At 39.5% G+C, this 27,905-nt stretch overlaps 1 protein-coding gene across 1 annotated transcript in view; it reads left to right on the top strand.

The window, feature by feature from the left end:
• The window catches only part of OPCML (opioid binding protein/cell adhesion molecule like), a 1,096,360-nt gene that overhangs the window by 208,760 nt on the left and 859,695 nt on the right, over positions 1-27,905 (top strand). The window lies entirely within an intron of this gene.

Below are 27,905 nucleotides of genomic sequence, written 5' to 3'. Positions count from 1 at the left end.
AGATGAAATGAAAAAATGGAATGGTGAGGAAAACATCCCCGTTAGCGTGCCCTGTGACAAGAACAGAAGCTGCTTCACCACTGGCATTCATTCAGTGTCAAGGACAAGGTCAACTCAAAACAAATTTTTCCAGGACATTTCCTGGAAAGCTTCGAATGTAAAAGAATATGGTTCTGCACCACCCTAATGCCTCGGAAATTTTAGAAAATGCAGTTTTCTCTGAATTACTCAATTAAAGAAAATTGGTGGAAGACTTTTATCAGCACAGAGGTGCTTTTTGGTGCTTCCAGGGGGCTGTCTCCAGGAGCTGCTGGCCATACCAGCTGAGCTGTCCTAGGTTGGGGACCCTCCTGAGACTGGCATCTCTGTGTTTCTTACTGTGTACCTTTATTTTAAATTTGCTGGATAGGTGGTATTAATGCTCAGACAGGCCCAGACTTAAAGCCATGGAAAATGTGTCAGAGTCAAGAGTGAAGGCAAAACAACAATCTTTTCTTTCCTGTTTTTTTCCCCCTAGGTGATTAGAGGATCCAGAAAATAAGCGTCAGATTGATGCTGGTTATGGGTGATGTTTTAATTCATGGGTAATCTTCCCTTTTGGGAGATCACAGCGGGGTTGCCACTAAATGCCACAAATTCCAAGCGGTTCTGAGCTAAGATTTCGAGCAAAGAATTTCACCCTGTCAGGAGCTCAAAAGCAGCCTCTTGTTGTTGTTAAGGGAGGCATATGGAACAGCTGGGTGGTCTGTGAACTGTGCCACGTGCAGTCAATTCTGATGCAGGGCAGGTAAAAACAGTGCTCTGATTTTCCATTCACGTGCATCTCACCTGGGTGCACGACTAGACTGGGCTGCTGGAATGTCTTGACTTGTCAACAGGATGTGCCCTGAATTTTGAAAAGAAGGCACTGAAAAGGACAGAGTAATTACTGTCATAGGTTACAAAGATCAGGCTTGAAGTAAAGAAGTCTCAGCATCTTAGACCAGTGAAATCACTGAAGCTGTGAGCAAAGCAAGTTTTGATACCTACATCATATTTAACTTAGCTTGTCTAGTCTTTCGAGCCTTGGGCTTATGGGATGGAGCCATGCACGTGGCTGGTTGGGATGGAACACAAATATGATTGTGTTCATGACTGCGCAAGATGAGACAGGGTGGTCCAGCAATTGGAATGTGTGTTCCGGTGCAATTTGATTCTCATAGAATAGTTAGTATGAAGCATCGGAATTGCTGACCACCATAACGTGGAGGATATTTTTCTGGGGTTTTGTCTATTGGCAAATAACTGAACCTGTCTATGCTTCTGTTTCCTCATCCCATCCATAAATGGAAATAATAATAATTATAATAATATTATCTACTGCATAGGGTAGCTCTGAAGCATAATTGCACATGATAATTGGCATGTAGTAAATATTAGAAATTGTTATTATAACAAAAAAGTTATATAGGTCTGGTATTTCCATGAACTTACGATTTTAGACTAACACACTAGCACTGACATACACACAGCACCCACAAGAGAAGCTTAAGGAGCAGAATTTGGATACCCTGCTAGAAGCCACTAGTGTGGATATAAAGTAAAGAAGACAGCACTGGTACAATCACTTACCATGCTGATTGTTGCCGACCTCTCTCATACAGTTTTAAATTTAGGCAATAAGCAATGACACATCAGCGTATAAATATCCCATGAATCTGTAGCGATAATATCACTATGATACTAATTTCTAGCTCTGCCACCAGTATTGCAATTACCACTTCCATTAATGAATATTTTGTTCTTGCTATCTCCCCTAAAGACAGTATCTACTACATAGTAGAAGCTCAACAATTACTTGTTGAATTTGTTCATTGATGATGAAGATATTGATGCTGAGGCTATTTATAATATAGGGGAACAAGAATAGAGACATGAAGTGGTTTTAAAGTCTCTGCTCTAGCAATGGCCTCAGGTGTGAGTTTCACCTTGAGATGACTTTGGAAAGAAAGAGAGGTCTTCTAGTTCATTGTTGGTGGGGATTTGCTCATATATCAATCCAACATATATGCCTCCTCTAAAATTGAGGAGTCCTTCCAGTGGGAGAGTTATTTTTATAAGCAAATGACTTTTGTAGCACATAAGTTAATATGGTATCACAAGAGTGATATGTCCAATGCTGACTAGGCCAATTGACTTTTATTGCCATTAGATTCCCCTTTAGAAACTGCACATGCATTAACTTTCATAGTTTAAAAGAGGAAAGGTAGATGCATGGTTTTTCTGGACCCATTTGAAGCCTTAATTTTTTAAGGTTAGAAAAAATCAGAGGTCAGAAAAAATTAGAAAAATGGTGCTAAAAATGTTTAGGAGACAAGCATCTAATTTATTTTTAATGAACTGGTGAAGTTCCCTATTTTACCTTATTCAGTTAGTTTTTGATTCACTTTTTTAAAGTTTTTGTTTCAAGCTGTTTATTTATTTTTAGAGAATAAATAAAGGGACAGAGACAGCATGAGTTGGGGAGGGGCAGAGAGAGAGAGGGAGATAGAGAATTTCAAGCAGGCTCTATGCAGAGCCCAATGCAGGGCTTGAACCCAGGAACCGTGAGATCATGACCTGAACCAAAACCAAGAGTCAGATGGTTAACCAACTAAGCCACCCAGACATCCCATACTTGGTTCACTTTTTAATTCTACAGAATACTCAGTATACACAGTCTTTCTTTAAACATATACATATGCACAGACACCTGCACACAGACACACGTACACAGGCATGCACATGCAGACACACATACACAGACTCATGCTGAGGTGTGGTTTTCAAGGTCCTATCGTGTTTAGCAAATATTTCATATGAAACGATATGTTCATCTGTTACACTGATTGCCAAGATTACAGCATGACAACAGACATTATTTGGGGGATTGAAGCTAAAATTACAGCCCACTCTGCTGTCTGCAGCGATGAATGGATGCATGTTAATTTTCTGCAACAATGTCCATTACTTTAGAGCGAGGAATCCCAGGGCATTAGTGTCACAGCCGGCAGGCCGGATGGCTCTGTGGTGGAGACAGATGAGCCAGTGGGCTGTTGAAGGCTGTAACAATTAGTGTTCTCGGGAAGATGCAGATACCATATGAAAAAAAAATGTGCTGATTATGAAAGGCAACATGGAAAGCCATAGCAGAGGAAGGTTTTGGCTCCAGATGTACAGTGCTACCCACTGCTTAATGAATAGTATGTGGAAGCCAGCCACATTTTTGGAACAAAGAAATCAATGGAGGTTTCAAGTTTTCCTTATAAGCACACACAGAGAAAAACAAATTGTGCAGTCATCCCCAAGTTTTTAAATTCTCTAATTTTGGCCCTAAGTTTGGAGAGCTGTTTACAAGGAAGTTTATGGAATCAAGTGATTTTTTTTTTAATGTGAGTGAATTTTTTTTTTACAATGTCGAAAATCCTATTCTGGTAGCAAATAAGCAATGGACTTCCTCAGACTGATATTAGTTTTCTATCACTACTGTAACATAGTATAACCAATGTAGTAGCTTGAAATAACACACATCTGTTATCTTAGAGTTTCGTCCGTCAGGAATCTGAATTGGGTCTCACTCGGCTGAAATCAGGGTGTGGGCAGGACTGCATCCTTTATGGGGGTTCTAGAAGAGAATCCATTTTCTCATCTTTTCCAGCTTCCTGAGGCCATTTATGTTCCTTGGATCGTGGCACCCTTCCTCCATCTTCAAAGCCAGCATCATACTGTTTCTCTGACCCTACCTATCTCACATCACTTTCCCTGACCACAGCCTGGAAAAGTTCTTCACTTGTAAAGATCCATGTAAATAAATAGGGACTGTCTGATAAATCAGGATAACCTCCCAATATATAGGTCCTTAACTTAATTGCATCCTCAAAATCCAATTTTTTAAATAAATGTTAATTCATTTTTGAGAGAGTGTGAGTGGGGGAGCAGCTGAAAGAGAGAGGGAGAGGATCTGAATCAGGCTCTGTGCTAACAGCAGTGAGAGCCCAATGTGTGGCTTGAATTCACGAATGTTAAGATCATGACCAGAGCTGAAGTCGGAAGCTCAACCAACTGAGCCATTCCAGGTACCCCTGGAAAATCCATTTTGCCATTCACCGGTTTTGGGAATTAGGAGGTGGAAATGTTTGGAGGACATTTTTCTGCCTACCAAAATTATGTGGGAAAGACCCAATATGGGTGTCAAGTAAAATCTGCCTCCATCATTTTTAGAGTTTATTCATTTATGAAGAGTTAGCATACTTACTTGGTTAAGGGCATAGGCTTTGGAGTAAGTCAGATCTGAGTTCAAAACTTGACTAGCTGCATTCATTCATTCATTCATTCAACACATATTTACTGAATGTCTGCTAAATGCCAAGCTTTGTTCTGGTCACTGGAGATGTAGCAGTGAATAAGACAAATTTGCTGCCCACAAGATATTTATATTGTGGTAAGGGACATAGATAGTATAAATAAAGAAATATATCATGCAATGTCAGATAGTGATACATACTATAAAGGTAAATGGTAATACAGGCTTATGCTGTTCATGTATAAAAATTACTCAGTGACTGTAGCCATGTGTCTGTTCATTCATTTGTGTCACCATCAAACTTTTCGCTGAGAGACTGATTGTGTATAAGGCATTAGAAAAGAGTTTCAGTACACATTTTGCTTTTTTATATTCAACATAAACCTAGGAGATTGTTGGTGTTTTCTGACTTTGTTGATGAAAACACTGAGGGTCAAAAAAGCTAAATGGCTTTTTATCATGTGGTAGAGCAATACAATGAACCAAGTTTGAAGCTTGTTTGCTTTAATTGTGTTTGTTCTCTACCTAAGCAAGGAATGACCCCCTTGTAATTGTAGATCGGAGAGGAAAGCCTGGCATGGCATTTGAAACACTTTATTTTCCTCCAAACCTGAGATAATATGATTTCTTTGAGCTTCCCCTAATTTCCTTTTGATCATTATGTGACTATTCTATCTTTGATCAATCATTTAAATCTGTGTTTACACAGGCCAGGGAAAAAGGAAGAGTAAGACAATTACCCATGCCTTGGAACTAATCTAAACAGCCTATTCAGGGCTTCAGCTCATCCTCTATTATTTCATTCTCTTTGCTCAGATACAGCTGCTGAGTACACACAGATTGGGTGAAATGAGGGAGAGGAGGTTAGAGGAGAGACTGTACAAAACAAGAGCCTTTCAACAAGGTGTTTTACTATTGATGCCATTGGTGGTATTGGTGGCTATGCTAAAGCGGGGGAGTATTTTCTTCTCTTGGTTAATTAGATGTGCTTATAAGCTACATACATGTATTACTTGAACATATTCTCCATAAAATATTTTTGAAAGGATTTGGATATAAATGCATTCTCAATGTCTATCTCACAGAGGAAGCTATTTAGTCTCCAACTGGCTTTTTTCTTTAAGATATCTCCTCCTATAATCTGATTGTGTGTGTGTGTGTGTAATATTATATATATAACATTATATATATAGCATAACATAATCCTTAACTTTCTGTCCTTCCTACCCTAAACAGAGGTCCCTTTCCCAGGTCTGGTTGTGAGCCCTGGAAATAATTCTGCAGTAGAGAGTTAATGAATCCCACTGCAGTGAATAACATATCTCAGCGTAAAGTCTACTTCTGTGTCACTTCTAACTTTTGCCCAGCTCTTGGTGGAGAAGGATCCCAATGCTTCTGTCATACCATGCCTACATGCCTGCCTTCATCATTTTTCTCAGGTCTCAGTTACTGCAGAACTTGGCCTTTGCTTTGACTTGCTCCCAGACATTGGACTCCAGTCCCATGGTGCGGATCCTCCTATCTGCTGCCAGGCCATATCTAAATCTCATCTTAGCCTCCTAAACTCTGTGAAATTTCTCTTTCTGGACCCCTATGAATCATATTAAAAAAAAAAAAACTTCCTACTTAGAGCTTATTTCATCTCATATAGCTGGGTTTGGCCCAAACACCCCTTCCCACTGTCCCTGAGCTTCCATTTGAACACCAGCTGGGCCTTTTGCTTTTAGAATCCTAAGACTCTACCACTAATGATGCTGTGTTCTTGCTTAAAATCTCTAGAAAGTCTGGGCCAAAATCTCAATGCTTCCAACACACTGAAGGAAAGCAGCATATTATATAACAGGAAGAAATAGATGATGTCTTGTATCCTTCTAGTCTTTCTCCCTCTCACTTAACCACACTTCCCTTTCAAAGTCTACCCCTAGAAGTGTTTCAAGGGAAATGCCAGTAAGTGCAAAGATTATAAATTAATAATCCACAGCAATACTTTAAAATGAATTTTTTCCTGAAGTGTTAGCATGAGAAAAAAAATTGAAAAGGGGGGGGGGAGTGGGTGGATAACTAATCCAACAGTGAAAGAACAGGATTCTGAACACAATATCCTCCTAAATGACACACAGAAGGAGTTGGAGCTTTGTAATACCTTTTATATTGCTGCCTGCCATCTGGTCAGCAATTCTTAAGCCTAAAATATTCAGGTAAGCTCTTTTTTCCCAAATAGAGTGGTGTTATGGGGATTTCAGAAGCTACTTGTCTTTTTAAATATCATTATATTTTACTGTTTTCCAGGGCAAAACAAACCACGTTAGCAGGATATTTGCATAGCATGCAGAGAGTTACATTGAAGATACTGGGGAGGACTAGGCAGTGTTTCTGTGCAGAGAGGATTTCTGCATGAGAGCAAGGTGTTCTGTTTGCACTTTGAGCCAAGAGTTCAGATTGAGGATTCTCATCTGACATGGATTGACTCATTCATCTGAATCCTGGCTGGAAACAGTCTTCTCAGGGAAGAATGACTCTTGGACACTCAACAAGAACAGTAGGAATTATTAAATCATCTCCTTTGTTATAGATGAGGCCCATCAGCAGAGTGTGGGGCCCCAGGCCAAGTATTTCCTAGGATTTTTTTTTTTTAATTTTAAGACTGCTTGTTGATTATTGTTATCATCCTCTTAGAAAGTGGTAAAGGAAATAAATAGGTCATGTATTACTTGACATTATACTTTTAAAGTATAATTTACTTTGAGGTATCAGTTCTATCAATAAGCTAGATATTTAAACTCTGGGGAAAGGCTTTTTAAATAAAACCTGAGATACAGGGATGATGAACAGATGTAATGAAATATGCTTAAAGGCAGATTTAAACATCTATGTAATACAGGTGTCTGAGAAGATGGAGTTATTTCTTCCTCCACACATATGTTTAATACACTTCATGGAACCACTTTTTTTTTTTTTTTTTTTTTTTTTTTTTTGCCAGGCACAATACTAAGTGGTAGAACACAGATATAAATAAGCTATATCTCCTGTTTGTAAACCAAAGTAAATGTGAACAAGAGTTAAATTTCAGTTTCATCCTTGAGACATTTTTCTCTTCACCACTCATGTTCTTCCTCAATGATTCCATCCATTCCCATGCCTCTAGCTAACTTCTAGATGTTGACTTTTTCACAATTTATATTTCCAATTCATACCTCTGTCTTAGACTCTAGACACATTTACCAAACTGACTAAACCATGTGTCCATCTGAATTTTCTAGAAGCACCTCAAACTCATCATGTTCCCAAATGGAACCCTCATTGCCCTCCCACGCCTGCACTACTACCTGACTTCACCATACTGCTGAGTGATCACCATTATCCCTGACACTCCACATTTCATTGATCACTGGTCTTATAGATTCTACCACCTTTCTATTGTTCTCTGGTTCCACTCTCTACAGCTTTGCTTAACTTTTCTTTCTGAAATAAAGTTAAACAGGCAGAAAAGTTACAAAAGTAGTAGAGAGAGTCCCAAATACCCTTCATCTATGTCAACATCCTGCATAATCATAGGGTAATTATCAAACTAAGAAATTAACCTTGGTACAATTCTATTAACTACAGAACATATTCAGAGTTCACCAGTTTCCCCACTAATGTTTTTTTCTGTTCCAGGATTCAATGCAGAATCCTATGTTGCATTTAGCTATCATGTCTTCTTAATCTTCTCCAACCTGTGACAATTTCTCAGTCTTTCCTTGTCTTTGGTAACATCAACACTTTCAAAGAGCACTGTTTCATGACTCTGTGCAATATCCTACAACTTAGTCTTTACTGATATTTTCTCATGATTAGCATGAGATTATGAATTACTGGGAAAGATGCCACAGCAGTAATGTGCTGATAAAAGTCCACAATATCAGCAGGTACATGATATTAATATGTGTCTTTCACTAAAGATGTTATCCCTGGGAGTGTTAAGGTAGTATCTGCCAGCAATCTCCAGTGTAAAGTTACTTTGTTCTCTTTGGGGTACTTAGGGTGAGAAACATCTCCTGTTTCTGCTTAAATTTTTGCCCATTAATTTTAGCATTGATTGGTGGTTCTTGTGGAAGCAATTATTACTGCATGCTTTTAATGTTGCTTTTCCGTTTCTGTCATTTATTTTCTCCAATTGTTCATTGGAATCCTTTTGCAAGAAGGAGTAGTCTCCTCCTCCTGTTATGTGTATATTCAGTTAGTTATTCATATAAATATAGACTCATGGCTATTTATTTTAATCTTTGTTATTTATTTTGTTTCTCAAGTTGTTCCAACTTTAGTCATTGGGAGCTCTTTCAAGTTGGCTGCTGTAACTTTTCAATATGGACACATTCCTCTCTCTTTCTTTAAGCACTTTCTTACTGTCTCGTGCCAGAAAATGCTACAGTTTCATCTTATATTTTCCTTTCCCTCTCCCTGGAATCTACCATTTCTCTAAAGAGCCTGGTTACTTTTTATTGGACAATGGTATTTAGAAACCAAGGTGTAAGTGCTAGGTGTGTTTGTTGCTACTGTGGGGTGACTGCATGGAGTCTGTCTCAGTGGAGAGGGCTCATGCATAAGTGAAACCCACCCCTATCTGTCTCTCTCTATATATCTGTAGATATATTTAAATCCTTTGACTCCACACTGATACCTGTGACTCTAATGAGCACTACAGTGCTTATCCTTGTCTTTTTCTTTCCTTATCTGAAGCCTCTTTCTCCAATGGTGAGAAACCTGGCTCTTATTATCTACAATACATTGGCTTGTTTAACCCGAGTATGCAGATAAAATCGTTTCAGAATTGTTAATCCCTGCCCCTATAAGAAAAAAAAAACACTAAGTACAATGTTTGGTTTGGGTTCTTTTGTTATTATTCTTACAATAGCTTACTGCCTTAAGCTTTCCTCATTTCTCTGTGGCTAGCCTGCTGGAACTAGAATTCCTAGTGAGTTTTTCCTACCTCTGATTCATTCTTCACATGGCAGTCAGAATTGATTCAGCCAAAATAAAAATCAGATTATCTTACTCTGCTGCTTACAATTTTCCAATATCTCCCTTTAGCCCATAAGATAAAGGCTCAAGTTTTTGGTATTGCTTATGAATCCCTTCCCAATATGGCTCTTATCTCATCATTTGGTTATTAGCTCTCTAGCTCCTTGCACTGAACCTGATTCAAAACTCCCTGTATGTTCATTGACAAAAAAAAAAAAAAAAAAGTATACAGTCTTTGATTGATAAAAATGCTCTGAGAGCATTAAGTCCATGACAGTTTTCCTGAAAGGTAAAATAGAAAAAGGGAACTTGAAAATAGGAGAAGAGAGAAATAAGATGGTGGACCTAGTACTTTAGAAAGGTCATCTCCTTCAGCCTCTTGGTCACTCTGAATGTGGCACAGTTAATGGTGCAGCTCCTGGGAGCAAAACAGACCTGAGTTCAATCCACTTGCCACTTGCTAACCACACCTGGGACCAAAGCTAGTGTTATTGTCCTGACACCATGGTCTTTCCCTTGGAAGTAGTTAAGATGGAGGCTCAGAGGAGACACCATCTGACCTGAGTCAGGGAGGAAAGCAAAACATTCAACCTAGACATGTGAGCGACCAAAAGAAATGCTCAGGGAAGGGCAAAGGGATTACCTAAAACAACAAACTATCCATTTCAGTCTTCTCCATGGCTACTCTTTTATGTATGTATTATATACATGTACACTGTGTAGAAAGAGACTTTGCAATATACTGTAGCAGAAAGGATATAGAAATCAAAATTGGAAGTTTCATTTCCAGTCTTGGCTATATCCCTGACTAGCTGTGTAATCTCAGTCATGCCATTTCAACTCCTTGAATCTCAAATTATTCCTATTTGAAACCCTGGAAGCTGAATTTATGACCTCTCACATCCCTTCCTTCTCTTTGCTTTTAGGATATTACTCATTTCCCTAGCCTTAACTACCTCTGCTCATCCCACTTTGCTCTCCCTGACACTCATGTAACTTTACTTGCAAAATGGACTTATAAATGCTGTGGGAGGCTGTGTCTATGACTTTGAAAGAGGGAGGAGGTGAAGGACAATGGCATAGGATAGGGGAGAGCAAAGCAGTGGCCACTAGGTGACCATGACCAACTGACCCCAGCTTTAAGTCTGTATCATTACCAAGCTACCAAGTGTTCTTATAGATTCCCCAGTGTATCCACTGTATAGGTGATGCAGGGTTAACCGACTACAAAAATACTGCCCCAAAGTTGACTAGACAATTTTGAATCACAGAACATCCTATTATGTGGCCAGTTGTATGTGTCTCTGTTAAGGATAAAACAATAAGAAATGGAATCAAATTGTGGCACAAAAAATTTTATGCTAGCCATGAGGAGAAATCTGATGTCAGGCAAATAACTCACCGGCATCTAGTTTGTAGAATATCTTTCCCTTTTATCCCTTTCACATTTAACTGAACTGCCAAGAGGTAGGATAGACCAGATCACTCCCTTAACACCTGTCACCCCATTTATAAAAATACCAGATTTTTCTACATTTATGTAACATTTGGATTTTTGCCATTGTATGTTAATAAAATCTCTTACCAACTTTCACAGAATATGGAGACTACAGGTCACATGTATACACTACTACTTCTGGTAAGCTGTCCTGTATGTCCAAAACATTTCATAGCAATTATGTGAAAAGAAATTGTCCCTTGTAAATTGAAGTCAAAGTCGACTTTGGACTAACTGAATCACATTATCATTAAAACTTAAATCATCATCACCGTTTTCTTAAAATAATTATGTACAGTTATGCAATTGTCATTGTTTTTGGTATTTTGCATTGCTTCTATTTTATTTAGATCATGAAACTTCTGAATTATTTCACTGTGGTATTTAGAGCTTTCCTAGTGTACTCAGACATACAGATACCCATTTTATTGACTTGTAATACAGCCTGCATATAAACACACAGACATGATTTTAGCACCAAGAGGAGTCCGCCTCTGGATCGTTCCACTGTTACATGCCAGTTAAGGCTCTGAACAGCTACATTATTGTGTCACCAATTCAGTCAGGTTGCAATATTTAAGAGAGTGGAAAAATACTACTAATGGTGATATACTTTTAAGCACCTTTTTAGCTCTAAAAGGCTCTTCAGGCAATGCACTGATGCTTTTTCAGTTGAAATAAAGATGTGAAGGTCCTTATTATTTAAGACTTTTAAATAAGCCAGATTTACCAATGTCAAATTACTGGTGAGTCGTTTGACCCCATATTTATTTCTAATTTCCACAAGCTGTTGGTAAGAGCTGCTGTAAATCAGGTTGCCATTGATCTTGGCTCCCGCTCATGTAATTCTCAGATGAACTGCTTATGATGAACAGTCTTTTTCTAAAGACTGTCGCTCTGAAGAGAACACCTGCAGAAGGAGTCCCCAGGACACCCTGGGACATGCATGGGTGCCAGCCATTCAGAGAATAGAGGAGGCAGCCACCTGTGCACTTATGTGGGGTGGAGGGGGACTATGAAGTGAACCTATACATCAGGACATCTGAGTGTGGAAAGCAGTGAAATTTGGCCTTAGAGGAGGCATTAGGGAAAATGATAAGCATGACTATAATACACCATCACTTAAAACTATCGATTTAATTAAAAGTAACTGCATATGCAGGGCACTTAAATGATTCTCACTATCAGACCTCTTATACGTCATGGTGTTTTTATTTGAGTACTCTGCTTTCTTAGCCAGAGGGAAGGCTCTTCGATCTCCCACAGGCTTTGCCTATTTCCACATGCAATGGAAATTGTCTGAGCCAATCATCCTTTTCCAATGTTGGCATCCTCGGGTTGCTGTGGCCATCCTTGGAGGGGAGTGCGGGGGAGCCATTGTCCGAAGAATAATGTAATAATGAGCTTTCCTTAAGTCCTTCTAAGACTGTCATTGTGCTCCTTGCTTCATGGCTTTTATTGAAGCCTTACAGCATCTCTGTGAGATACGTATGAAGAGAAGGTGGGCTTTTCTCTCTAGTTGGGAACAGGAGAGAGAATGATTTGTGATAAGGGAGAAGAGTTAGGAATCATGCTCTGCTTATTACTCTCTGCATAAAAAACAAACAAACAAACAAACAAAAAAAACCAAAAAAAACTATGGGGGAAGAAGGGGCAGGTTGCTTACTCCTTCTGAGCCACAGTGTCTTGAGGCAGTGACTGCTTGGCAATTTGGAGCCCATATCTTGGTGCAGGTGGGTCTCCTTACACATAAGAGAGAGCTCAGGAAATTCAGCTGGAAAGCAAATTTCCATAAATGAATCCTATTTTCTACTAACTCCCGTTACATAATTTGGGATTCGTTTTGACTAGAAAAAACTCTTCAAAGGTATTTTTGGTGAGGAAGAAGTTAGGTGGTGGTAAGATATCTGCTTCAGGATATCCGTTGTTCCCTTTCCATGGCAACATGGGTGGCCCTTAATTCTACTGTTGGGTTCAGGAATTTTAGACTGCCTTTCCTTATCTCAACCCAAATGCTTGGGGAACCCCATGATTTCACACTTCTGCTTTCAAGAAAGCCTTGGCTAAGTGAATGGTTGTGGAATCCAAGTACAAGCTGGAGCTTGAGTTGTATATGCTCTCTGGACATTGTCTCTGCATCTAGAAAATAGAAATCACACCAGTTTGCAGTCCACGATCCTTGTAAAGTGCTGAGTCCAGTGCTTTCCGTTTGCTGAGTTTATTCTGTTAATTTTGTGGTCTGTCAGGTATTTGTTATTCTTCCAAGGAAAGGGGCCAGAAAACAGATTTCCATAAATTTCACCTGTTATTATTCAGGTACTCTGTTTCCATCCTCTTGTTATCTTACTGATGACGGGGTTGGATTTTAGTGAATAGAAGTTCTACTTCACAATAGGTATTTGCTGTGTTCCTGAGTCTAGATGTGGCATAGCTGTGATCTACAGAATCATACCTCACTTGTGGATTCAGCCATCTAGCACACTCTGCTTCTTTGTGTGAACACTTCTGATTTTCAGAGTTTGTAAACTAGAACAACAAATGTATCACCAATATCAGTGAAAAAATTTTACACATAAACCTTACTAAGACAGAATGGTTTTCACGCTAAGTTTTTCTGGTACTTATTAAAGTTTTAATCTACAATCAAGAACATGGGATGAGAGCAATAAAGTTTTCGGCTTCCCATTGTTCACAATGGATACAAAGGATAGCACAAAGAAACTTGCTACAAGCATTATTTTCTTGTGTGACTCTATGTGGAACTTTTCTTCATCTCAGCAGTGTTCTTTCTCTCTCTTTGGTTTCTGCATACTTTTTAGAGTTATCTTCTGTGTATTTCAATCTACTATCTGACAAATAATGTATGCTAAATTGTAGATGACTGATGTCAGTTTATTGATAACATGCCATCAATAACAGATCAAGGTCAATCCTGGAACACAATGGTAGCACATTTCCTAAAAGCCTCATTCAACACCATACAGGATTCAAATATCCACTGTAACACAAGTTATTAATAGGATCCAGGTGTTCATTGTTTTCTTGCTAGACTTTCTATTTCTATTATTTAGTGAAAACTAAAGAACCAACAGGCTAACTGCAATGAATAGCAGACTCAGCAATCAGCAGTCATGAAACCATCCAGCTTACCATTTGCATGCTGTTATGCAGTAGGTAGTTGAAGGTGGAGACCGTGTGATAAGGCACATTTTTGTTAGATTTTTCTCTTCTCGTGCCATATGTATGATTGCCTCCTGGTAACGAAATTGGTTCTACATGCTTAAATACTTTCCAAGTGCTGCTTTCCCCTTATGCCAATTTCCATTTCTGTGTCTTAATTGTCTTTCCTGTGCACCGGAGGGCCTCGCATTTTCCCTCTTTTGCTCCAACTTCATTATCCAAAAACAGACGTCAGTGTATTTACTTTTGGGTTGCATATTCTTCTTTCTTTCTTTCTTTCTTTCTTTCTTTCTTTCTTTCTTTCTTTCTTTTTCTTCTCTTTTGTTAACTTCCATTTATTTGCGAATAGTTCATAGTCAAAATCAGACCAGGTCATCCAATGTTTAGGTACCTTGAACAGTAATCAATATCCAAACATACTCCTTTGATGAGAGGTGTTATTCATAGGAGAGCTGGAAATTCTAGTCAGTTGGCAAATTAATCATTTCTAAGCTGCTTATGGTTCAGTAGTACTAGAGATGGAAACTGTTTTGGGTAATCTTTCCTAATTAAATTTATTTAAGTTAATTTTTTTTTGCTGAATCCCAATGTATAACATTGCATACCTTCAACTTGTGAGAATATAATCTAATTGACTCAATTCACAAGAATTTAGTTTCAGAGAATAGGTTGAAAGTTTCATATTAGTCCAAGGACTAGAGAGTAAGGAGCTCTAAGTTCCGTGGAATTTAGAAATACTGTAACGTATATAACATATATTTTAAAGCAAATTTATCAGTTCATATTGAGTAAGACAAAGGTGACATGTGATGTTCTTTTCATATGACATGTGAAATTCCTGCCATACACTATTTTCCCAGATTGGCCTTGCACATTCTTCCCTCTGCCCCTATTAATACCAATGTGAATCCTATGCTATGTATTCAAACTCCAGCACAAAGCCCAACTCTTTATGAAGCTGTTCACAATTATCTTAGCACACAGTGGACTGTCCCTTCTCTTAATGTTTCTGGTACCTGCAGTTAATGCCATATAATTTAGCACAATAAAGCCTTGCATTGGCTTTTGATTGGTTAAAGTCTTCCATGTCTCTCCGAAACTTCCATGTCCCCAGTGAAATTGTAAGTAGACCAGAAATTGTAGAATATATTTTATGCTGTTTGCTTCATTCCAGTGTTTAGTATATAGTGATTTACACTCATACATACTTGTTACTTGATTCATGTAACTGCTGGCTCTGGATCCTAAGGATTTTATTGGTTGGAATTATGTTAACTTATTATTTTTTTACATGCATACTCATGCTATTTCATATATACTCAGTTAAATTGCTTCCTGATTGCCCCCCCCCCAACCTGGACACACACACACACACACACACACACACACACACATAAATATGCACAAACAAGCAGATATTTACTTTGACAGGGTCCGTGTACATCATCTTAGCAGTGTGTCAGTAGTCATTTCAAATGGACCTTCTAGCTTCCCTCTTCCATTCTCATCAAATATGTTCATGTAGATATTTCCTCTGACATAACCCCACAAAAGACATAAAACTGTATTTACTTAATTATATAGAACAGGCCCCTTATATGTATCAAAAGTGTTATCAATTTTGAAAATCCAGTCTGAGATTAAGATCTTTATTCATTTTCAGGACAAACCTCAGGTTTTGAGTGAAGCCAACTTGAAAAACCTCACCTTCGAGCAACAAATATCTCTGAGCATGTTCTCTACTTCAGTCAAACAAAATATTTCCTTATTTCTAAAATTCATATTTAAAAAAGATTGTGAGCAAATCATTTCTAAAATGACTGGGAATTTTCTTCTTTACTTCAGAAACTGTACACTGCTTGCCTACAGTAGGCATGACATTGTGTTAAGTGTACTGTGGATAACACAACAAAGATTAAAATATCGTCTGCATCTAGGCTGATCATATAATTTTTCTCTAAACTAGAACAGTTAGGGAGTGAAAGGGGAACTATTATAATTACACCAAGAGGATACGCATACAGCGGGGCTGTCCAGGGAGATTCTGCTCCTATAGTCACTTGATATATTCTGTATTAGTTTCTTAGGTCTGGTATAACAAATTACCATACACCTAGTAGGTTGAAACAATAGAAATTTATTGTCTTACTTTCCAGAGAAGAGCAGTCCAAGATTAGTAATGCTGAGCTGAGATCTTCGTGTTGGCAGGGCTATGCTCTCCACAGACTATAGGGGAGGGTCTGTGTGTTGCCTCTTCCAGTTTCTGGTGACTGCCAGCATCCCAGGGCTTGTGATTGCATTGCTCCACTCTCCGTCTTTGTGGTCACACAGCTTCCTCCTCTTCCATCTTGATGAAATCTCCCTGTGCCTCCCTGTTATGAGGAAACTTGGGAGGGAATTTAGAGCCCACCAGGATAATGAAAATTAATCACTCAATCTCAAAATCCTTAACTTAATCAGAGCTGCAAAAACCCTTTTTCCTTATATAAAGAGATGTTTATAAATTGAGGAATTAGGACGTGACATCTTTGGAAGCCATTGAATAATGGCTTCCACACCATCCCTACCCTTAATGTATTCCTGGTGTCACCAAGGGACAAAATACACAGTTAAGGAATTAGAAATCATATCAGGGAGTATTCATGACTCAGTTCCACATGAATGGTGTGGACCATATTGTGCTGTAGTAGAAGTAGAAATGAGGTAGACTTATCATTAAAGAATGACAGAATTTGGAAGGATGTGGGAGAACAATTGAAGGCACGCACAGCCTGAGCAAGGTTTGAGGATGGGCATGAGCAGAGAGGTTTGGGAGACATGCCTTAAAAGCAGAGGTCATGTTAGGAACAATGGAATTAAGTTTGAGAGTGAGCCTGACATCCTACGCCAAGCAAGTCCTTCACATCCTCCTACCTTATTTATTCTAGCACTCCTTCCTTTCAGCCTCCCAGTCAGCTCATCCTCTTTAAATCTCCATCATTCATCTGTTCTTTTCCCTTTCACAATTTTTGTAACTTTGCTTCCACATCCTGAGTCCCACTCACCCTGTTCTGCCTGCCAGGATGATTTCTACACCTCAGTCCCACTGTTATTTTTTTTTTTAATTTAGTTTTGAGAGGGAGAGAGAGAGAGAGAGAGACGAGCATGAGTAGGGAAGGAGCAGAGAGACAGGGAGACACGGAATCTGAAGTAGTCTCCAGGCTCTGAGCTGTCAGCACAGCTGTTGAACATGGGACTCAAACTCACAACTGCAAGAACATGACCTGAGCTGAAGTAGGACACTTAACTGATTGAGCCACCCAGGCACCTGACTCATGTCCTTACTACTTTGCTTTGCAAACCTGTTGTACAAGACTATGAACTCTTTGAGAGAAAGGGCCATGCCATGTGCATCTTGGTATCTCCAGTGCTTTATTAGCACAGGCTAATAAACGGATATATAGGTTTATACCAAGGACACTGAGACTCCTTTGAATGTCTTCAATTAATAAGAATGATAAAAGTGGTGGTGGTATTTGTTTTTTGTAAGGTAGTGATCCCTTCTCTTCCACCAAAAATGAATCTGGAACTCCTTAGACATCATCTGGGTCACCCTCAGTCTACTTAGAGGTAATAGCAAATTATCTTTGTTAGAAGCTATGTGCAGTATGTTCTTTCTAAAGATATTTGGAAGTGATACAGATGATTTTCTTCTATCAATTTCAAGCACGTTTTATCTCACTTCCTCCTTCATGTTACCCACTTTCATAATCTACACATTTTCTCTTGTTCTGCCTTCAGGCAGTTAGGAAATAAATAATTAGCTACCTGTTCTTGATAGCCCACAAATGATATTGGTTTCTGGTCACTGTAATTAAAGGTGACTTAAGTAGAAGAAATTGGGTATCTGCTCATTAATAAGCAAGGTTATGTTCATAAGCTGCTTTGCCACTATCAGGCTCCTAAATCCAACCCCAACAGCTTTCCATTAAAACAGGGGATTAACTATCGGTGCAGCACAATGGAAGGGACAAGAAGAACAGCTCCTTGGGTCCCAACAACAAATTACTTCTGAACCAAACCTCTGATTAATAGCTCCAGAGTTGCCTCTCTGCTTTGCATAATTAAGTTTCATGGAGTGTTACAATTAACAGCCTTGCCATCACCCAGGTAGACACAGCCACCATTTATTTGGCCAGCAGTGTCAAAAAGTGCTGGGTGGTGAATAAGAGGCATTTATAAGGGGATTAGGTGCATTCTGGTCATAAATTGAATAAGGCTATAATAATCTTCCAACAAAAAGCTACAAATATGATGATCCCATGATACCAACCCAATGTCTCCTTTCATTTCTTTTTTTTTTCTACTGATGTGGGTGTGAGAATTCCCATCCCTAGTCAAATACTAGCTATGGTTCTGTGAAACTTGTAGATATACATGCAATTTGACAGCTTCCTCTCTCTAATATGTCATGGCCTTTCTGAACCTCCAATGAATAACTTGTTTTATACCATTTATTATGGTGGCATTTGTTATCACACAGGTAGTCAGACATGCACTGCAGAAGTCAGGTAAGCTTCAGACTCTTGGAATTATCTGGGAAGAAAGCCAAGATGTCATTAGAAGTACCAGGATACAACAAAATGCTGAGTGCTTTGTTGGTTGTGAGCAGGTCAGGAATTAACCATTCATCAATGCCTGGGATTAAAACATGACCAGAAAATATCCCTTTTAGAGTTTCTTTTTTTTTTTTTTCTGTGAAATGTCCTTTCTCTGACACAGTTACTACCTTGACCAATGTTATTTTTTTATTTTTATATTTTTAAATGTTTTTATTTATTTTTGAGATAGAGAGAGAGAGAGAGAGAGAGAGAGAAACAGAAAACTAGTGAGGGATGGGCAGAGAGAAAGGGAGACACAGAATCTGAAGCAGGCTCCATGCTCTGAGTTCTCAGAACAGAGCCTGATGTGGGGCTCGAACTCACAAATTGTGAGATCATGACCTGAGCCGAAGTCGGACACTTAACCGACTGAGCCACCCAGGCGCCCCAATGACCAATGTTATTTAGACATTTCAGGCATATAGATCAACAACAGCCATTATATGGATGATAGCCTCTGTATAGTCAAGTTCTTCTTAAGTCAGTAGACATGAAGGAATGGATGATAACAACTAGTTTTATGGGGTTTCTCTGTCAAGTGTTTTTCCATTCTTTTTACTTGCACAAATGTGTTCAATAAAGAACTTGTAGCATATTTGATTAGCTTTAAATCTTTCTGCCTTTCCTACTTCCTTACCCCTTCCTTCCTTTACTACCCTCCTCTTCCTCAATTTGCTCATTCCCCCTTCTTCTTTCTCTTTCTATCCTTCTCCATGTTTCTTCTTAGCTACCTTTATACAATGTCTGAGATTTGATCAAGAGTGAATAATGGGAAACCAGGAAAGCCAAATTCAAGTCCTGGAACTGTCATTCTTTCTGAGTCTCGTTTTAGGAAAGCTGGTTAATTAAACTAAGTCCCAGGTTGCTTACTTCAAAAAAAAAGGGGGGGAATAAGGAGAAGAAAGAATGGGGGATAAAGAAGAGGAGGATGAGGGGCAGAGATAAAAAAAAAAACAACAACCTGTTGTACCTACAATAAAATGTTGCCATGAAAACCAAAACATATGGTGTCTGTGAAAGCCCTATGTAAATTGTATAAATTCTACAAATTTCACTTGTTTTTGCTAACCACCTAATAAATATTTTCAGGAATTTTACTAGGTTTTAGAGCCAGGCATATTTGAAAAAAAAAAAAAAAAAAAAGACAGACCATGCTCTAGACAAATTGGGTGCCTCGTTACACACTTACCAGGAGGAAAATGCTGCCATTGCTTGCTAAAATCCCATTTGTCTTGCAAATTTCTATAATGAACAGATTTTGGAATAAATACCATGTAATCTGTGATGACAGTTCTCTCATTTCTTTTTTATTAGTTCAATCTTCTTAGCATCTGAACCACATAGCTACAGAACCTCCATAATCATTAAGGCAGCTGGGTCGTATGCATTTTTCCCCTTTTTTTTGGCACATAACTGAGTCCCCAGCCAGTCTCTTGTTACTAGGCCCATGTTCTGGTTGCTAAATGCACCTGTATAAGAACACCAAATCGGAAAAGAAAAACAGTGAGCTGTGTGGCCTTTGCAACAATATGCCATTTCCCCACTGACCTTTACCTGGGTATATTTAAAACTTGAATTTTACTTGGAGCTTGTGGAGAACTTGAATTGCATTAAACAATAGATTATCTTAAAATAGATCATCTCGGGGCGCCTGGGTGGCGCAGTCGGTTAAGCGTCCGACTTCAGCCAGGTCAGGATCTCGCGGTCCGGGAGTTCGAGCCCCGCGTCAGGCTCTGGGCTGATGGCTCAGAGCCTGGAGCCTGTTTCCGATTCTGTGTCTCCCTCTCTCTCTGCCCCTCCCCCATTCATGCTCTGTCTCTCTCTGTCCCAAAAATAAATAAACGTTGAAAAAAAATTAAAAAAAAAATAGATCATCTCTATGGAACATAATGTGGTTGTGGTAAACGCTAATCCTTCTTTTTCTCTATGCTTTTTCTCTTTTGTCTTTCCCTAGGTAAGTGATTTTTTATTATGGTTTCGAGCTTCTTCAAGAGACAGCTCAAAGGCCTGCTCAGTTCTCAGTCCCTTTGGAAGGAAGTCTTTGGCCAGTTACTATTTATTCTGCTCAGTGGTTCCATTTCATCTCTTGGATTCTACAGCATGACAAGGCACGTGGAGGTATGGCAGTTTACCATTAATGGGTTTGCATCTGTTCGTGGTAAAAGGAATGTGAGTGTTGGATCAGTGTCAATGATACAGTTAAAAGAAATTGCTAAGGATTGAATGCCAGAAGACAGTCATTTTACCTCTGCCTATCAACTCATTTTATAGGTTCTCATGAATTTTATGTGAATCTAATAGTAAAAATAAACTTGGTGAAACATCTAAGTGAATTATAATAATTTCATTTCTACTAAGTAAAGACTTTATGAATAATTTTTACCTCTTTTTAAAAAGGAGAAAACAAGTTTAAATATATTATTTTGTTTATAGACCAATTGGGTACATATCGGAGTGTGAGTATTCTCAGATGATGGCATTCAGTATGCTTGGACATATAATTGAAAACATTAGGAAAATACAAGTATAGAGTGTCAATGGATAATTCACTTCAAGGACTAAAATTATTCATATTCCTTGTGTTTTTGACTTTTAGCACATTAAGTCCTTGCCCCATAAAATTTACTGTAGAACTGTTCTATCAACTCTGAAATCAGAATATTTAATGGAATTGCCAAGAGGACATTCAGAGTCATGAATCTCACCCCACAGCAGCTGAAGAGGGTCTTCTAATTCAGGTGGTTGTGGAAGTCAAATCTGGGCTAAGTGATAATGACAGAATCTGTAGCAAGAGCAAATGGTGATGACATAATAAACAGTTAACTGCAGACTTTAATCTAGATGAAACACAGGTATGATTTCATTGTAGTATTTCTACTAGAAATCTCCTCTGTCTGCTAAGTCGATAGAAACTTTAACCAGGAGTGGCTAAAGGAGATTTCTTACTCTGATTCAAGTGGAAGACATACTCTTCCTTCATCACCCTGGTTCTATGTCATTCACTGACACGTTCCATGATAGTCTATGTCATTTCCTTTATTATACTAAATACATGGAGCATCCCTGTCTACTTTACTTGTTAAAAGATAATTCTCAGAAAAGGTAAAATGATAAAAGCAATAATTTTTTATGATAAAACGTGAACAAGATATTGTTTAAATCATTATGAATGAAGAAACGGGGAAGATGGTATATATGTTCCAAAAGAGAAGTCACAGAAGTGCAAATGTGTGTCAATAAAGGAATATGGAAATCAATTTGAAATGAACAGGAGACTGGATTTTTCCAAGGGAGAGAAGGAAGTTGATTGAAACTGCATGAGACTGAATTTATTTCCATGTCTGTAGATGGAATTGTGTTTGCAATGCTATCAGTTATCTACAATTTACAGAGTTGTAAAATATCACAGAGGCTAGAATGAGATAGCCCAGTAGGGTGTGCTCTAAACAACACACCATTTTCCATTAGACACTGTAATCTCATTTGCTTGTTTCAAATTCTCTTACATACTCAAAAGTGTCAATTTTAAAACAGGAAGTCACCATCTAACATATTTTCAGATTCTGATAATCTATGCTCCTATTTATTAAATTTCAGATCTGTGCCAAGTCTGGAACTTCAGGTAGTACAAGGCTTCCTTTGATTTTGTGAACAATTCTGCCTTACTTTTTTTTTTTTTTGTGAGTTTTCTGTAATGCTTAGTTTTACCACTGCTATTAAAGAAATTCTTAGTATTTTACTAAAAAAAAGTACACATTCATAAGAAATGTTTGCTCAATGAGACCTTTAAAGCTATGCATTAGCTAGAAGCTCTTTATTTTTTGGTTATTTATTAAATGGTATTATTAAAGTATTCCTCCAATGGAAAAGGTTGGATTTGAAACCTTATGCTTGCAGTACCTTTGCCCTTGAACACATTTTGGCCCTGTAATTCATCTTCCTAAGTAGTGTGGTGTTTCGCAGATCTCATATTTGTTTCATATCAGTGAGATTGTGATGTAGCTATAGCATATTATCTAGTTTTGTTGGCTGTTTTTCCAATGTGGATGTGCATCAAGGCATCTCATTCACCAATTTGGGAACACTTCCCCAAATGGGTAGGAACCAGAGGGAAAAGAGGTGGCCCAAGCTGAAGGGGAGAGAAAGGCAAGCATCACAGAGGCATGGGAGGCTGTCTTCATAGAGGAGCACTGTGATTTCAGCTCCCAGTCTCATGCAGCAGGGGAGTCTGTGGGTGTGATTGCCTCCCAGCAGACGTGCAAGAGTTGTTGCTAGCAAGCACATTTGCCTCTGCAGAATTCTGCTTCACGCTGTTGTCACTGATGAAAATCCCTCTCAGTGGGCTAAGGCTATGGTGCCACCAGGACCCACAGTGATGACTTTTTCAGGAAAGGCAGTGCTTCTTTCCAACACTTCCCAGAAAATCATATCATTTTCACTGTTAGCAGCTCTCCCTGAGATTTCCCTAACTCCTCTCACGTAGAAGATCCAGCTGTGCTGCTGGGAGAAGTTTGAAAGTGAAAGACCTGTTCCAGTATTTTTCTTCCTCATAAACCATCTGGATTTTTTTTCCTTTCCGAGATTGTTTTCTTTTTAGGGTGCAAAGAGGAAGCTCCCAAAGAGAACAGACTCCTCAGCCAAGACTTCCCACTGATTTGATAAAACTCTGATGGGAACCTATGTGCTACTGGATTTACTGTGTAGATTCCTCTTAGAGTGTACAAGGTCACTGCCATGACATGGTTCATCTTTGAACTTTTCTTTTTTGGAGTAAATTGGAACCAGAAGGTTTGACTTGATTAAGGCAATAAAGATGGCCATTGGTGCGACCGAGTCCAGAACACCAATCTGTTTACTCTGTTATTTCTTTGTTTGATTCTCTATGGCATATGCAATGTGAAGTGTAGATTCTAAACATTTAGTGTTTTATTGTTTCATAGCTGATTTTACTTCCAGTTTCGTGAAGGGGCCCTAGATCTCTACACATTACCTGTCAGACATATCCTTGGGATGAGGATACCCATCAGCCTGAAATCTATTCACTTTTTGTGAAGTGATTTACTAACAGCTCATGGAGTTCTGAGATAATCCATTTTCTGGATTTAAATTCTAAAAACCAAATGTGTGGGGTGCCTGGGTGGCTCAGTCAGTTGAGTGTCCAACTTCAGCTCAGGTCATAATCTCACATCTCGTGAGTTCGATCACTGCAGCTGACAGCTCAGAGCCCGGAGCCTGCTTCGGATTCTGTGTCTTCCTCTCTCTCTCTCTCTGCCCCTCCCCTGATTGCTTTCTCTCTCTCTCTCTCTCCCAAAAATAAATACACATTTTTAAATTTTTAAAAAAATTTAAAAATATTCAAAAATCAAATGTGTTTTGTAAATAAATAAAAAATATGATTTCTCTCCCATGCACCCACTGAAGTCACAGAGGGTGTATGTCTCCAGGATGATAGGAAGGAAGGCCTGAGGCATGTGGTGCCTGTCATTCGTGCAGGGCTGCTTGGCTGTCTCAGTCCCTGCTCTTTCCTCTACCTCATTCCCATTCACAAACTCTACCCAGCTCTGAAAAATACTGAGATTTCCAAGGGGGCCATCTCCCATACTGAGAAAGACAGGATTACCAGGTGGCTGTGGCTTATTAAGCTGTGCATATCTGTGTTCTTGGACTTCTTTACAGAGCAGGCAGTCATTGGAGCACAAGGCTGAATGACCATCCCTTCCTCCCCCCATAGCTTCTCTTCCTTTCTTTTTAATTCTCTCAGTATCATATCATACCCCTCCTGCCTGAGCCTGCAGTCCAGAGAAGAGCAGCCCCATGTGCAAATTTTAGCTGCAGATTGATTTCTAGAATCATGATGTGAACCCACAAGCAATATGCCAGGTGGAGGAGAGTGTGATCTAGCTTCCTTATATAACCCTCTGTAGCTCAGTCACTGAATGTCACTATTTCTCAAGTCCATATATTATCTCACCATAGCAGATGCAATAAGGCAGAAATACAGGGTACTTGGAATGCAGTTTATTAAGACATGTTTTGGAGCCAGTTGGAAGGGCACTGGCTAGAAATGTTAATCACAGTAACCACCAGGGTATTGACCTGCTTGCTGTTCTCCTCTGCCTTGGGGGATTGGAACAGGGCACCCAGCCCCTATCACTCGAATTCTGGTTGATTATGATTATGACTTCCTTCTGGCATGTGTATCAAACTGTATCTTTTTACTTATTTGGCAAACAACAAAATAATAGTGTGGAGGTCACAGCATACTCACTGTATTAGAGTAGGAAAGAAAGAGATTCCTGCAGGGAGGAAAGGGGCAATTTTTTGAACCTCTAGGAAATTTTCTGGATGTTGGAAAGAATCTGAAAAGCCACAATCAAAAAAGCAACATTGCATCTATATCGCAATGAGCTTTTCTAGGAGCTGAAAATGGCATTATTACTCCTGGAGAAAAGAGTGCTTTTTTTTCCCCTCCCTTTTGATTTAGACTTCTGTGAGTTAAAGTGTTCTGGTGTTTTAATGGTCTGTTTTAAAGATGGAAAGGGCCCTTATGTGTCAGAACACAAGCCTGTCCCAGTCAGCACGGGGCTTTGTTTGATTATGAAGCTTGTTTGGGATAGATGATATTTTTATAGCTTCTGCTTTGCTTCACCGACGGCCATATTGATGTAGCTCTCCAGGACGGGCCTAATAAATAGTTTATAAAACTGTAAGGCCATTCTCTTGGGTAATCTACCACTGTGCCTTCCCAGACTGCAAAATTGCACGTCCAGCGTGAGCTGGCTTCTCACACACACAGCTGGCCTCAGGCCTTGGGTAGGAGATTTCATGGTGTGTGTATGTATATGTGTGTACCTTCAAAAGAACTGCCTGAACTTTCTTGTGAACATTTTAGAAGAGCAGTGGAGAGTGAAATGCTGAGATGGAGTGTTTCATTAATGTTGCTCAATCTGTGCTCAGATGTTGTGGCTGCTGGGAAAGCTGGGGCCCAGGAAAACTGTGGAAAACCCTTCCAAAGTGTTTTAAGCCTCTGTGACTTCATTATTTGCCAGAAAACTAAGAAGGAGCTGGGAGACAGTAGAAAGATGGTGAATTGGACCTGCTGGCACATCAGGATAGAGGTGGTAAGAGGTGATCAAGCACACAGCCTGCTCAGGACCCAGGTGAGACCTGCAATTCCTTTAAGGAGGATGGCAGAGGCTAGCTCCCCCTGGGCAAGGATAGGGACTGTGCCCATAGGGGACACTTTTACAGTAGCATGCTGACAACCAGGGGAGTGGGGGTGGGGCAGAGCTCACCGAGGCCATGGATGCTTGCATGCTAGGAGAGAGGAGGCTCTGTGTTGACATTAGTAAGTATCTGCAGATATCTGTGCCAGCAATTCTGCGTTCATCATCTATCTCAATAAATTATCACAGTGTCACAATGTTGAAGATGAGGAAATTGCTTCAGAGAGGGTTACAGAACAGACAAAGCAAACTTACCAAAACAAAACAAAACAAAACAAAACAAAACAACAGCAACAACAACAACACCTGAAAACTTGCCTCACAGTGGTTCAGCTAACTGGCAGAGTCAGAATTTGAACCTGTATTTTTGTCTGACCACACAGCCTTGCACAGTGAACTATACATGACATGAGCAATGTTGGTGTTCTGTGTAAGCTATGTAGGCAACTATTTATGAGATATGACTTTAAAAACTTGGGAAAATGCCCTTGCCCAGAAATCCCCACTGCTCCAAATACCTGAGCATTTCAGGCTGATCTGTCTGAAAACATACCTCTAGTTTGAGGACTTCAGACTTATTAAAATTCAAGTGTCCCTGGGAGAGATAAAAGCTTATGCTGGTATTTATTCTTGAAACTCCATTCCGTTGGCTTCACCAGAGCAGGGTTTAATGGAGTCACAATAATAGTCCCAACAAATCTTTCTCAAGCTCTGCCCCCACCCACCCAGTGGGAATGGAGGCTCTTCTAAAGGCCCTTCCAGCTAGTTCTGGGAATCCAAGGCACATTGCAAATGAATCCCTGGAGGAGCTTCTTGGTTTCTTGGGATTGTTTATTGTTTCCTGTTCTCATCTCTTTGTTCTGATCACATCTCCTGGTACTCCTAATCCTCTGTTAGCTGCAGGTTCTCACCCAGAGATGTGCTGGCAGGGCAGCTGCCTCTGACAGCCCAATGTGGATGGCAGCTGTTTGCCCCTATTCTGCATGTGCCAATACCTCCCATTCATTTACACAGCATCCAGTCACCCACTGTAACTGCTAAGCTGCTAGCCCCTTCCTTTTGGGTGGTCCATACAGGATGGAGTGAACTAGCTCATTTAGTTTTTAGTTGTTCGTATATTGAAGTCAAAATCACCCTAAGGCTCAAGCACAGGCCATCAGGCTATCTGAATCACAGGTAACATTTTCTGTTGAGGATTGCCACCCTAATCCAGCATTCACCCACTCTTGTTGAACTCAGCTGTGTGACTCACGATCCCTCATTCAATACTTGACCCTCTGGGTCTCCAGAGAGTCCCAGATATGTCTGAATACCAGTGTGAATACAGGACAGCTGGAGAGGTAGAACTTTGAGATGCTGTAGACAACAGGTTTTCCCGAGGGCTCTTTATGTGAGGTCCCACTTTCTAGATATAGCCTTTGTCACTGGAATGAATTAATAGAAATGCTGAGAGTGAATTGTCTCAGTGGGTTAGAAAGGGAAGTCTCTGGAAGCTGGAGTATTGGGGAAGGGGCTTTGTGTTTGTCTCAGGTCACATCTTCCTCCCAGGTACCTTGCCCACCTCCACACCACTGGTGGTCTTATCAAGGTAGCATAGGCAATGAGTGGCTGGTGACCCCCCCCCAGAGTCTGCAAAGACCCAGCATTCTTCACAGGTAGTTCTTCGCAGGCTTCTGTGGACCCTAGAATTTTGTAGTGCCCAAGGAAAAGGAAATAAGAATGTAAACCCTTGTCCAGGCTTGCACATTAACTGTGTGACCCCAGCCAAGTCAGTTTAGTGTGACTAACACCAGCTTATCTCCTTACCTGTGACTAACGAACAGGAATACTGACCCTACTTGCCAAAATTCAACTAATGGTAAAGATATGCAAATAAATATCACCAATTAAAATGGAATTAAATTGCCATCCAAATATAAAGCAGAAGAAAACTAGAACATAAATATTTGTCTCATCTCTCATGTGAAAGTTTCCTAAATCAGTGTTTATCATCCAAAGCAAACAAACAAGTAGTATCAACTTAATCCATTATTCATTAT

The sequence above is a fragment of the Lynx canadensis genome, chromosome D1, assembly GCF_007474595.2.
Source record: "Lynx canadensis isolate LIC74 chromosome D1, mLynCan4.pri.v2, whole genome shotgun sequence".
NCBI classification, from domain to species: Eukaryota; Metazoa; Chordata; class Mammalia; order Carnivora; family Felidae; genus Lynx; species Lynx canadensis.
Note: the sequence above shows the minus strand (reverse complement) of the source record. Positions and strands in the feature narration are given on the sequence as shown.